Raw genomic sequence first — 11,559 nt, 5'->3', positions numbered from 1 at the left:
ATTGGAAAAAAAAAAAGGACTAACAAAATAGTGCAATAATAGACATCCATAAAAAAAGCATTATAGCAGAGTAACTAACTGACTCCAATAAGTAATTAATAATAACTAGTTTTGAGTACAATCACAAGCAGAATTTATTATCAAAACAAATGTCTAATTCATTGATGCATTGCGTTCCCTTTCCAAGATATCTTTGAAGAATCATCTTAAAGACAAAACTAACATCTAGATATTATGTTTAATGTTTGTGTTCGTCCAAGCTTTTTATGATTAAAACAACATTACTTGAATTATATATATATATATATATATATATAAAAGAAGAGAAAAAAAAGAGGTTCAGTGCCCATTATTTCTGAACCAATGTCTGTCACTTGGATTCAAGTTTCCTTTCCTACTTGTTAAAAAAAAAAAAAGATGGAAGTCTATTCGAGGAAAAAAAATATATTAAGAAATTAATATAACATGATTGAATTCAAACATAGACTAATTAAGCTTTTCAATTATTTAGCAGTATCCCAATTCCAAGATTATACCTTCCTCCAAACCAAAACAGATTTATCACCACAGATCCATAAACAAAAAACAAAAACAAAAACAGTAGAGGCTTAAGTTAACAGCTAGGATAATCATGGAAGAGATGAATTAAGAGGTGGATAGACTTGGAGCTTACATCCATCCCTCATCTGCAACTGTCGAAGCATCTCTACCAATTCTGAATCGGGATGTAAAACTTCCACATCCCTCAAGGCAGTCAAGCAACATATTTCCTCCACAGGAATCATATAAAAACTGCAACGCTCCAAGACCAAACGTTGAAGCCTTGGCATTGCACCTTTCTCCATAGTCCAATCCATATCAGTTACTTTTGTCACTTTGAAGACTTCGAGTTGACAAAAACTGCTTTCATCGCAATGGAGTGTGAACCTGTTACAATTAACTACTTTGAGTATTCGGAGGCTGGTAAGGCTACCCAACACTTTCCAGATAGATTGATTAAGACCTGGAAAATCCACCAAGGTTATCTTTGTTAGGGTCGACTGGAGTGAACTTGGATTTGGTAGACGAATATATTTACGAAGCTTCAAAGTCTGTAGATGACGCAAGGGATGAATGCTTGACAACGTCAAAACCAATGACTCTGGCTCATCTGAACCATACAATCCTAATTTTCTAAGGTTAGGAAATCTGGCCTGGGCAAAGTGCCTATCAGTTTTGTTGTGATCTAAAGATATACCAGTGAGGACTTGAAGATTGGGTAAAACCGCTTCATTGTCAATTCTAGGTAGATATGTTGGCCCATCCAAGTATAAATGTCTTAATTTTTGTAACTTCCATATCCCCATGGGCAACCATTGAGTTTTAGAATTTCTCATGTCCAGCGTCTCAAGATTCCAAAGGTTGCGTATGGAATCGGGAATGACAGGAAGCACACCAGATGAAATGCTCAAGTACCTCAAATGAACCAGGTTTTCAATCTTTTTGGGGATTACGCAACCAATGTCGACCATATTCCTGAGCTCTACCACCCGAACCAACTTGTTACTCTCACATAGCCATTTCAAGTAGTAGCCTGCGACAAGAAAACTGTTATACCCGACAGCCCCCCGGAAGCCTATAACAGAACGACTATTTGAAGTCAAACAAGGGTTGGAAGAAATGTATGGATGGTTGGCAAAGTGGATGGAAATTCTACGGAATTTGCTCATTTGTGAAAGGTTATCATTAGAACGAACCTCAAGAAACTTTTCTTCAGCACTTTCTGATATACAAAGGTCTCGTAAAAGATCATGGATACGACATGTTTTAACTCCTCCATCTAGCCTTTTTGTTGCCACTTGAATCAAGCTTCGATTAATGAGTTCCTCCAAGTAGTCTTCAGCAACGTCCTCCATATTTCTATTCCCAATTTGTCGAATGAATCCCTCGACTATCCAAAGTCGGATTAGTTGCCTTACTGGTATCTCAAAGTCTTCTGGGTAGATACCAAAGTATAGAAAACATGGTTTCAAGCATTGGGGTAATTGGTTGTAGCTTAGAGCCAATATGTCTATGCAACTTGATCTATCCTCAGTCAGATACGAATTGACATGGCCAACATATTTCGACCATGTTCGATGCGATTTCTCCTTATTGGCCAAGAGGCCCCCCAATACCACAATAGCAAGTGGTAAACCATGGCAACTTTTCACAATTTCTCTCCCTAGAGTTTCAAGTTCTAGAGGACAGGTACCTCCCCTGAACACCTTCTTAGAGGAGCTCCCAACTTTTATCTTCTTCAAGAAACGGGAGTTCATAAGGGGGAATAGGAGGAATATTATCATTAATACTACTTGCATGTAATGCCACTTCTTTTATTCGGCTAGTGATCAATATTCTACTTCCATTGGAGTTAGTAGGAAAGACAACACTTACCTCATTCCATGCCTCAGTTTTCCAGATGTCGTCCATGACAATTAGGTACCTCTTGTCTTTCAAGCATTTGAACAACACACTTTTCAATTCATTGTCATCCATATCTTGCCATCCTTCACCATTCTTTTTGTAAATACCATTCACGAAACGCGACAATGATTTTTTCAATTTATAGTCTTTTATGTGTTCCAAGAATTCATCCAATGCCTTCTTGCATTCTTCATCATTCATTGCCTTGATACCGTTCAAGTCTTCAATTAGTGTCCCTTTCAATTTATCCTTGTTCGTGCTATACTTAGCTGCCAGACCGTGAAGTAACTTTTAACACAAACTTCTTCAGTTTTGGCATTGGTGCCACACCCTTCAAAATTTCAAGCAACAGGTCTCTGATTTTATATTCTTGAGAGACATACACCCACCCATGGAAATCAAAGTGATTCTTAACATGATTATTGTTGTAGATCTTCCTAGCAAGAGTGGTCTTGCCTAAGCCACCCATACCAATGATAGAAACAACGTTAAGATTCAAACTCCCTTCAATAAGCTGCTTCACCAAAACCTCTGAATCGTGACCAAATCCCACAACTTGAACTTCCTCTACGTATCTCCTGCGCTTGTGCAGCATCTCCTCCATTTCTGCATCTCCTCCAGATGATTCAGCTATTTCCCCTATGCCGTACTTGCCCCTATTATCGTCAATTTCCTTGATGACATTCTTGATGCTCTCTATCCTTTTTGCAACATCATGAAACGAGATAGCTCGGTCACCTGAAAGGATAAACCTCCTCAGCTTGCTTCTTCTCTCGTGCTTTGTCACTGTGATGATGAATGTATCAATAATATCCTCAGCGTCGTAAGCTACGTCCCTGATCTGGCTTACTACCTCCTTCAACGACTCATTGTCATGTCGTTTTCCTTCAGTATTTTTGAGGAAGATGTTGATAAGAGACAGCTCATTCTGAAGTAACCTGACTTGATCCTCTACTCCCCCCAGCAATTTTGATTCTTGAGAGAGCAACTGAGTCAGGTTCTGTAACAGGAAACTCACAACACTGTCTGCCATGGCTGCACTGTCTTCTTCCCTTACCCGCTTGACTCTACACGAAGAACATGAAATCCACACCCAAACCCAGTTTCATCACCACCACCAAAGGCAAGCCCAGATTCCACTATCATCAACACCACCAACAGCCACACAAAAAATCCAAAAGAATGCATAGGAAACCCATAACCACAACCAAAAATCCAAACCCACCAACAGCCCTCAATCACCATCACAACCTTCCACCAAAAAATCCAAACGAATGTACAAGCAACCTCCACCACCGCCCAAGCCTCACCAACCACAACCAAAAATACAAACCCACCAACACACAAATGCATAGGAAACCCAATTAGACACAGAGATGAGAGAGAGAAAAAACACCTGAGAGAGAAACCGATCTGGCAAAGGGAAGAAAGAGAGAGAAAAAACGAAGGCCCGATCTGGGCTGAGCTTGAACTGATCTCACGGTGGTTCGTGGTGGTTGCTCGTGATGGTGACGACTGGTGTGGTGGTGGTGGCTTGTGGGGGAGCAATGAAGGTTCAGCAAGAAGAGAGAGCTCTGGGTAAAAGAAAAAAAAAATGAAGAAGGAGAAGAGACATGGAGAAGAACGGGTTGAAGTGAGAATGCCAAACTGATTTTTGGAGAGAGACTTTATGTGATGGAACAAGTCATACGGGTGGATCCTATTATTTGGTTAATTTTATAAAAATGCTACTGAAACTCAATTCTCAAAAACTGAAAACATCACAAATTAAACTTGTACAGCAATTTCTGAAAATTTTTCAGAGGGAGAGGGATTGTTGCTGTGAATGGAAAGTCCTGAAGGATGTAGGAAAGTTTTTTTGGGTATCAAATGTAAAGTCTGTTTGAGGAGTGAAGACTGAAGACTTCTTAGCTGGAAAGTTTACGTAAGTGTATCATAGCTTTTGCTTTTTCTTTCTATAAAGGGAAATCTCCGGAAGCATGAACTATGAAGTGAAATTAGGAAAAACATCAAAAATGTCTTTCACTTTATAAAAAGAAAAAGCAAAGTAAAAGCAATATTTGAAGAGCATGGACCATTTAAAAAAAAAAAAAAAAAAAAAATAGTATGAGTATCAACAACAACACCAAAAAGGATAAATTATATATTTGTAAAAAAAGAAAGATATAAATTATTTTTCGAAATTTTTTTAATTTTTAGAAAGAAAAAATTATTTACAACAAAATTTAAAGAATAAAATATACATTATACACTAAGCCAAAATAGTTATATATGCGCAGGTTTGGAACTAGTTGAATTAAACTTTGGCACATAAGTTTAATTTGTATTATAGTTGCAGGTCTTTTTCAGCTCCTATTGCTGATTCCAGAGTGTGGCCTGAGACACCAGTTTTACATAGTCTTTCTTTGCTAAATTGCATATCCTCCAATTATTTCGCTTACCATGCAAGACGTAAAATTTCAGACTGAAAAAATATGTCAGGAATACAATATCATTTCTTTACAACCTCTAGGTATACATTTCCTTTCTTCTTTTTTTGGTTAATGAAGGTATGTCATTTGATAATTCAGACTCTAAAGATTGAGAGTTTATTGCGACCCTGTTTTTATTAATAACTTCTATATTTGGTTACCTAATTTTTTTTTTTTTTTGGAGAAAAAATGGTTGTAATAATGGGTGATTACTTGCCAAAGTTTATAATTGCAGAAAAGTTGTGGACTTAACATAGACGTGTACAAGCCCATTGTATGATCTAGTCAAGTCCGGAGTATTTTGTATTATACTAATTCAAGTTCATTCTACGAAGAATCCTAATGTTATTTGTATTAAAAAAACCTAATTCATTTTTGTAGTGCAAGTAATTAGTCCATCAAACCACATCAATGCCATGTATTTCTCTTGAATTTTTAATTCTCTTCATATATTTTTCCATTTACTTTAACAATTAGTAAAAAAGCAATTATTTAGTGTCAACCAAATTTACGAAATTAATTTGACTGGTCCATCTCTCATCATCTATTTTTGGGTAACTGAAGTGTTCATATTGACAAATCACTATAATATGCAAATCCACACAAAATGATAGTTAAAAATAATAACTTTAGGCAGAAGCAAATTTCAAGTTCTGGAGCCAAAACGACGATGGGGAAAAGATTGAGAAGTTAACAATAAAGTCATCAATAAAGGTCGGTGATTATTGATTACAAACCTATTATATTTCAGGAATTTCACTTTCCATCATATGGTTAGTGGGCAACTGGGCAAATTATATAGAGCCAAGAACTAAAAGTCACGAATTTCAACAACTTTGTTGTACTTCAATTATGATTTTTCTCCTGTGAGTGTGTTAAGATGTTTCTCATGGACAAATCAAATGAGCTAGCTTTTTGCACTTCTTTATAAAAGTACTAATTCCATTCTTTTCTTCTCCTAATGCAACAATGACAAGCTCAATTATCAATTCTTGTTTGATAATTTTCTTGGAATCATACAATGTAATTAAGTACTTTGTTTATAAATTATTTAACTAGGAGCAGATATAAAGAAGCCCTGTGAATTACATCTGGACATTTTCATGCTTGGTTAACACATTCTAAAGTAAGTGTTAGGCATTGCTATACATAGTAACATAAGAAAATAGATTGTTAAGCATTGAAAAAAAAAGGACTAAGAAAATAGTGCAATAATAGACATCCATAAAAATAGCATTATGGCAAAGTAACTTGACTGATTCCAACAGTTAACTAATAATTATTAGTAGCTTTAAGTGCAATCACAAATAGAATTCACTATCATAACATATGACAAATTTGTTGATGCATTGCATTTCCTTTTCAAGATATCTTTGAAGACTCATCTTAAAGAAAAACCTAACTTCAGCGTTTGGATAGAGAGTCTGCATCTCACGTTTGCCCCCCCCTCCCCCCCCCCCCCCTTTTTTTTATTATTAAGAACAGTGTTTTCACATGGGTTTTGTCTGTCAGTGGGTCCTGTGCATTGTGCACAGACCCACTGCCTCTTTGACCAGCAAAATAAGTGGTAGACAGTGCGCACCAATGGGTCTCATGCACTGTTCACAGAAAATCTCTTTTTTTAGCAATTTTTTAATTAAAAATGAGTCATACGACACTAGTCACATATTTAAAAATTATTTTGCTACAATGTTTTCAGTTTTTAGTTGTCAGTTTTTAGCAAAATAAGCGGTGACACTTATAAATAATATCAAAAAATGCAGTGGAATTTATGAATAGTAACAAAAATAAGCTGAATAGTAAAATAAGCTAGTAAAAATAATCAATGCCAAACGCACACTAAATATAATAACTTTAGGCAGAAGTAGATTTCTAGTTCTGGAGCCAGAAGTGAGATGAGAAGTGTGGCCCAAGTAAACAACAATGGGGAACAACTCAAGATTATGCAAAACTTGAGAAGTTAACTAAGGTCATCAATAAAGGTCCGTGATTACATGCCTATTATATTTCAACACGCTTGTGAAACATACCTTAACATCCTTAGAAAAAATAGGGTTCGGCTTCTGTCCTGTGGCCAGTGGCCACTAGACCTGTTAGGATACATATACGTGTCCAGTCTTGGACACATGTCCGCATCGCAACGTGTTCAGTGATCACTGGCACTGGACACAAGCTGCTCCCGAAAAAATATTAGAGGATCATCACTTTCCATCAAATGGTAAGTGGGGCAAATTATACAAAGCCAAGAACTAAAAGTTAGGAATTTCAAACAACTTTTTTGTACTAGGAGTCTAGGATTATGATTTTTCTCGTGTGTGTGTGTGTGTAAGATGTTTCTCATGGACATATCAAGTGAGCTAGCTTTTTGCACTTTGTAAACTTAACAAACTTCTTTATGAAAGTTCTAATTCCATTCTTTTTCCATCTCCTAATACAACAATGACGGAGTTCAATTATCAAATCTCGTTTGATAATTTTTTTTGGAATCATACAATGTAATTAACTACTTGGTTTATAAATTACTTAATTAAGAGCAAATAGAAACAAGTCTTGTGAGTTACAATTGAACAATTTCATGCTTGGTTCACTCATTTTAAATGAGTGTTAGACATTGATATACATAGTAACATAAGAAAAAAAGATTGTTAAGCATTGAAAATAAATAAATAACTAAGAAAATAGTGCAATGAAGAAGAAGGGAAATTATACTTTGCCCACCTGTGATTATACTTTGCCCACCTGTGATTTGCTCGAAAAAACACGTTGCCTACCTGTGATTTAAAAATTGGCACTTTATCCAACTGAAGTAAGTTTTGTTTGTCTTCTGTTACTCACCCCTATTAAAAGCAATGATAAATTTGTATTTTTGCTACCCTTTTATGTATCTCTCATCTCAAAACATAAAAAATTAAAAAATAAAGGGAAAAGAAGACCTAAAAGCTAGGTTTTATATGGAAATGTGGTGGATGATATTTGCCATTTGATCCATGGATTAGATTGGGCTAGTATTTGTTGCACAAGGAGGGGTGGAGATAAGGTTGCACATGTACTTGCACAACATGCTAGGAATAGTTTAGATGATGATTTGTATTGGATGGAAGATTCTCCTCTACCTGCAATGGAAGCTTTGTATCAAGATGTTTTATTATTATGAATGAATGAATGGTCCATTCTCAAAAAAAAAAAAAAAAAAAAAAGGAAAAAAAAAGAAGCTAGGTTCTATCTAAACCTTTTTTTTTTTAAAATAAAAACTTTTTTAACAAATATTCATTTAGACCTTATAGTTTTAAATAATTTTAATCAAACCAGGTAAGTTTAATTTAAACCTCAATATTTGAAATAAATCTCACTTAAACCAACTAGTGATATGACGTATCAAGCCAAAAAAAAAAAAAAAAAAAAAAAAAAACTAGTGATGTGATGATTATTAGATTAATAGAAAAATATGATAGAATGTTTAAATGAAATCTTTGTAGAAACTTTGGGGTATAAATAAAACATTTTCAAAGTTTAAAATTTAAATAAATGGCAAAACTTAAATATAGTACCTTAGGTTCTCTATTTAAAATTTTGACACCTGTCCAATTTAAGAAACCATGTAAACGGCGTTAAAACTAAAATATCTTCTTTCTTTTTTCTTTCTTCCTTCTCCCTTCTTTTTTCCGGTACCTGCAAACGTTTTCTCTTCCAAACCCAAAACCTTTCTCTTCCAAACCACCCATGACCCTTCTATTCCAAACCCAAAACCCATATTTCCTTCTTCCTTCATTTTCCTGTACCTACAAATGGCTTTTCTTCCAAACCCAAAATCCTTCTCCTCCAAACCACCCATGACCCTTCTCTTCCAAACCCAAAACCCAAAAAAGAAAAAAGAAAAAAAAAATCTCATATCTCTCTCTCTCTCTCTCTCGGTGTGTCCTTTCTTCTTTTCTGATCTATGATTCTTTCTTTTCTGATCTATGACTCTTTCTTCTCTTCTGATCTATGATTCTCTCTCTCTCTCTCTCTCGGTGTGTGTGTATGTATGTGTATCTGTTTCCTTTCTTCTTTTTCTGATCTATGATTCTTTCTTTTCTGATCTATGATTTTTTCTTTTTTTTGATCTATGATTCTGTGGAATCTGAACGGATCAGATCCAATCAGATCTGATTGTAGCTTCAAGTTCAAGTGCTGTTTTTTGGTTTGAAACCCAGTAGATCTGGCTTTTAATTTTTGATCTTTCCTGTTTGGTTACTGAAAAAAATGAGGAAGAAGGGTCCTTTTTTTGGTTTGAAACCCAGTAGAAAATGAGGCAACTAGACTTGAAGAAGGAAAAAAAAAGGAAGAAGGAAAAAAGAAAAAAATTTTAAGCCGTGAGTTAACGCCATTTGTTTGGAATGTTAAATTGGATAGATGTCAAAATTTTAAATAGGGAACCTAAGGTACTGTACCTAAATTTTGCCCTTAAATAAAAAACTTTTTTAAAAAAATATTTAAACGAAATAACACCCAAAAATATTTAAATGAAATAATTACGGATATTTTTTTCTCTGGGGGCAAAGGGTTGTTGGGAAAGGAAATTCCGGAAGGCTAAAGGAAAGTGTTTTATGTTGACTGTCATGCGGACTTTGAAGTTGGAAATGAAGGGAGGAGGGAAGGCTCCTAATAATGGAGTACTGCTTTCTTTTCCTTGTTTTTTCGCGGGTTAGAGACATTACTACATTAATATCCGTTTTACAATCCTGCCAATAGATATTATTTATACTAGCAATGAACTCACACATTGCGCGTGATAATTATCTTATGATGGTTTTATTGATTAATTTTTTTACAATTCAAACTAATTTAATAAAAGGTAATGTATTTTTCGTAATCATATTTTTATTTATTATAAGAACAATCATAAATGTAATATAGGAACAATCATAAATATAAATTTTGTCATATCAAAATAAAAATAATTTAATTTTTTTCAGAAATTCAAAAGGCAAGTTAATGAAAATATTCATTTTTTAATAAAAGTTATTTATAACATTTTGTGAATTGTAAGTTCAAAAACGTGTATAAAAACACCTTTGAACGTTTAGACCCCCAAATTACAACTTAACCAATACAAGCAATATGTCAAACAACTAGTGTGCGGAAACTTAACACATGCTATAATATGAAATTGGTTAAACAACTATCTAAGCCATAACAAAATAAAACCACAGCAGATAAAATAAAGGCAAAGATAGAGAGGAAGGAAGATGCAAACACAAAGACAACACGTGATGTGTTATCGAAGAGGAAACCGAAGTCCTCGGCGAAAAACCTCTCCGCCGCCCTCCAAGCGGTAATCAATCCACTAGAAAATACAGTTGGGATACAAGGACAGCAATAGACCCTCCAAGCCTAATCTACCCAGTGCACCTAAGCCCTCCAAGCTTCTTGCTCCAACGAGGTTGCGCCGAACCTTTTTCTTTTCTAGCTTCCCGGATTCCGCTACTAGACCGTAGCATCAACCAATGAAGATTGGCTCCTTCCTAACTGCTTCCCAGAACTCCAAACAACTGTCTCACAGAGATGATAATGGTGAGAACCAGGTTTGGTATAATGCCTCTCAAGGATTTGACAATGGAAAGGAAGAGAGTAAGGGAATTTGAAGAGACTCTAAGGTATAGATTGTGGGTGAAGCAATCTGGTTTTTCTTTAGGGTTTCTCTCTCAAAATTCTCTCTGGAAGCTCTCTTTCAATCGTGGGTTAAAGGGGTATTTATACTGGAGTGGGAGAGGAATGTGAAACGTCAGGTTTTACAAAACAGGGGTGGCTCGCGGCTTGACCTCGCGGCTTGACCAAGTCGCGAGATCCAGTCACGAGTTAACCGTATGGCCAGTTGTCCTGTTTTGTCCTGTAGTGCTCCAGCTAGCATGACTGTTCATCTTCCAGCATGCTTGGCACGTGTGCAGCTTCTGGCGGCTTGCAGCCGCGAGTCCACCCGCGAGTCCCAGCCGCGAGTCTCTGTTTTCTTGCACACTCTTGAGCAAACTTCACTCTATCTCACTCACTACCCTTACAACAAACCCACCTAAATACAGGGTTACTAAATGCTGAATTACAAGCAAATTTGGCACGGAATAACGCGAGGTCAAGCCGCGAGTTAACCGTATGGCTAGTTGTCTTGTTTTGTCCTGTAGTGCTCCAGCTAGCATGACTGTTCATCTTCCAGCATGCTTGGCACGTGTGCAGCTTCTGGCGGCTTGCAGCCGCGAGTCCACCCGCGAGTCCCAGCCGCGAGTCTCTGTTTTCTTGCACACCCTTGAGCAAACTTCACTCTATCTCACTCACTACCCTTACAACAAACCCACCTAAATACAGGGTTACTAAATGCTGAATTACAAGCAAATTTGGCACGGAATAAAGCCAATTAGATAGTTGAATAAATTCAACCTTACATGAATCATTAAAAAGAATATAAAATTTGGAGATTATTTTTTTAGTTTTAAACAAACTTTCTCAAACCTTAATTTTTCTGCTTATAATCCAAAACACCAAAAAATGTAATTAAGAAAATTAATAAGACTTAACAATGATTAATTGGACTAATTAGGAAAACAATTTGTTGTAATTATATCAACCCAAAACATATTATCAAATAAAAAATTATTAGCAAAATCTAAGAATT

General features: G+C 35.7%; 1 pseudogene; it reads right to left on the bottom strand.

Moving 5' to 3' along the window:
- Positions 1-469: 469 nt before the first annotated feature.
- Positions 470-4,391, bottom strand: LOC126707225 (putative disease resistance RPP13-like protein 3; annotated as a pseudogene).
- Positions 4,392-11,559: the final 7,168 nt, after the last annotated feature.

Source organism: Quercus robur, chromosome 11 (assembly GCF_932294415.1).
Source record: "Quercus robur chromosome 11, dhQueRobu3.1, whole genome shotgun sequence".
Taxonomy (NCBI): Eukaryota; Viridiplantae; Streptophyta; class Magnoliopsida; order Fagales; family Fagaceae; genus Quercus; species Quercus robur.
This window is presented reverse-complemented; position numbering and strand designations above follow the sequence as displayed.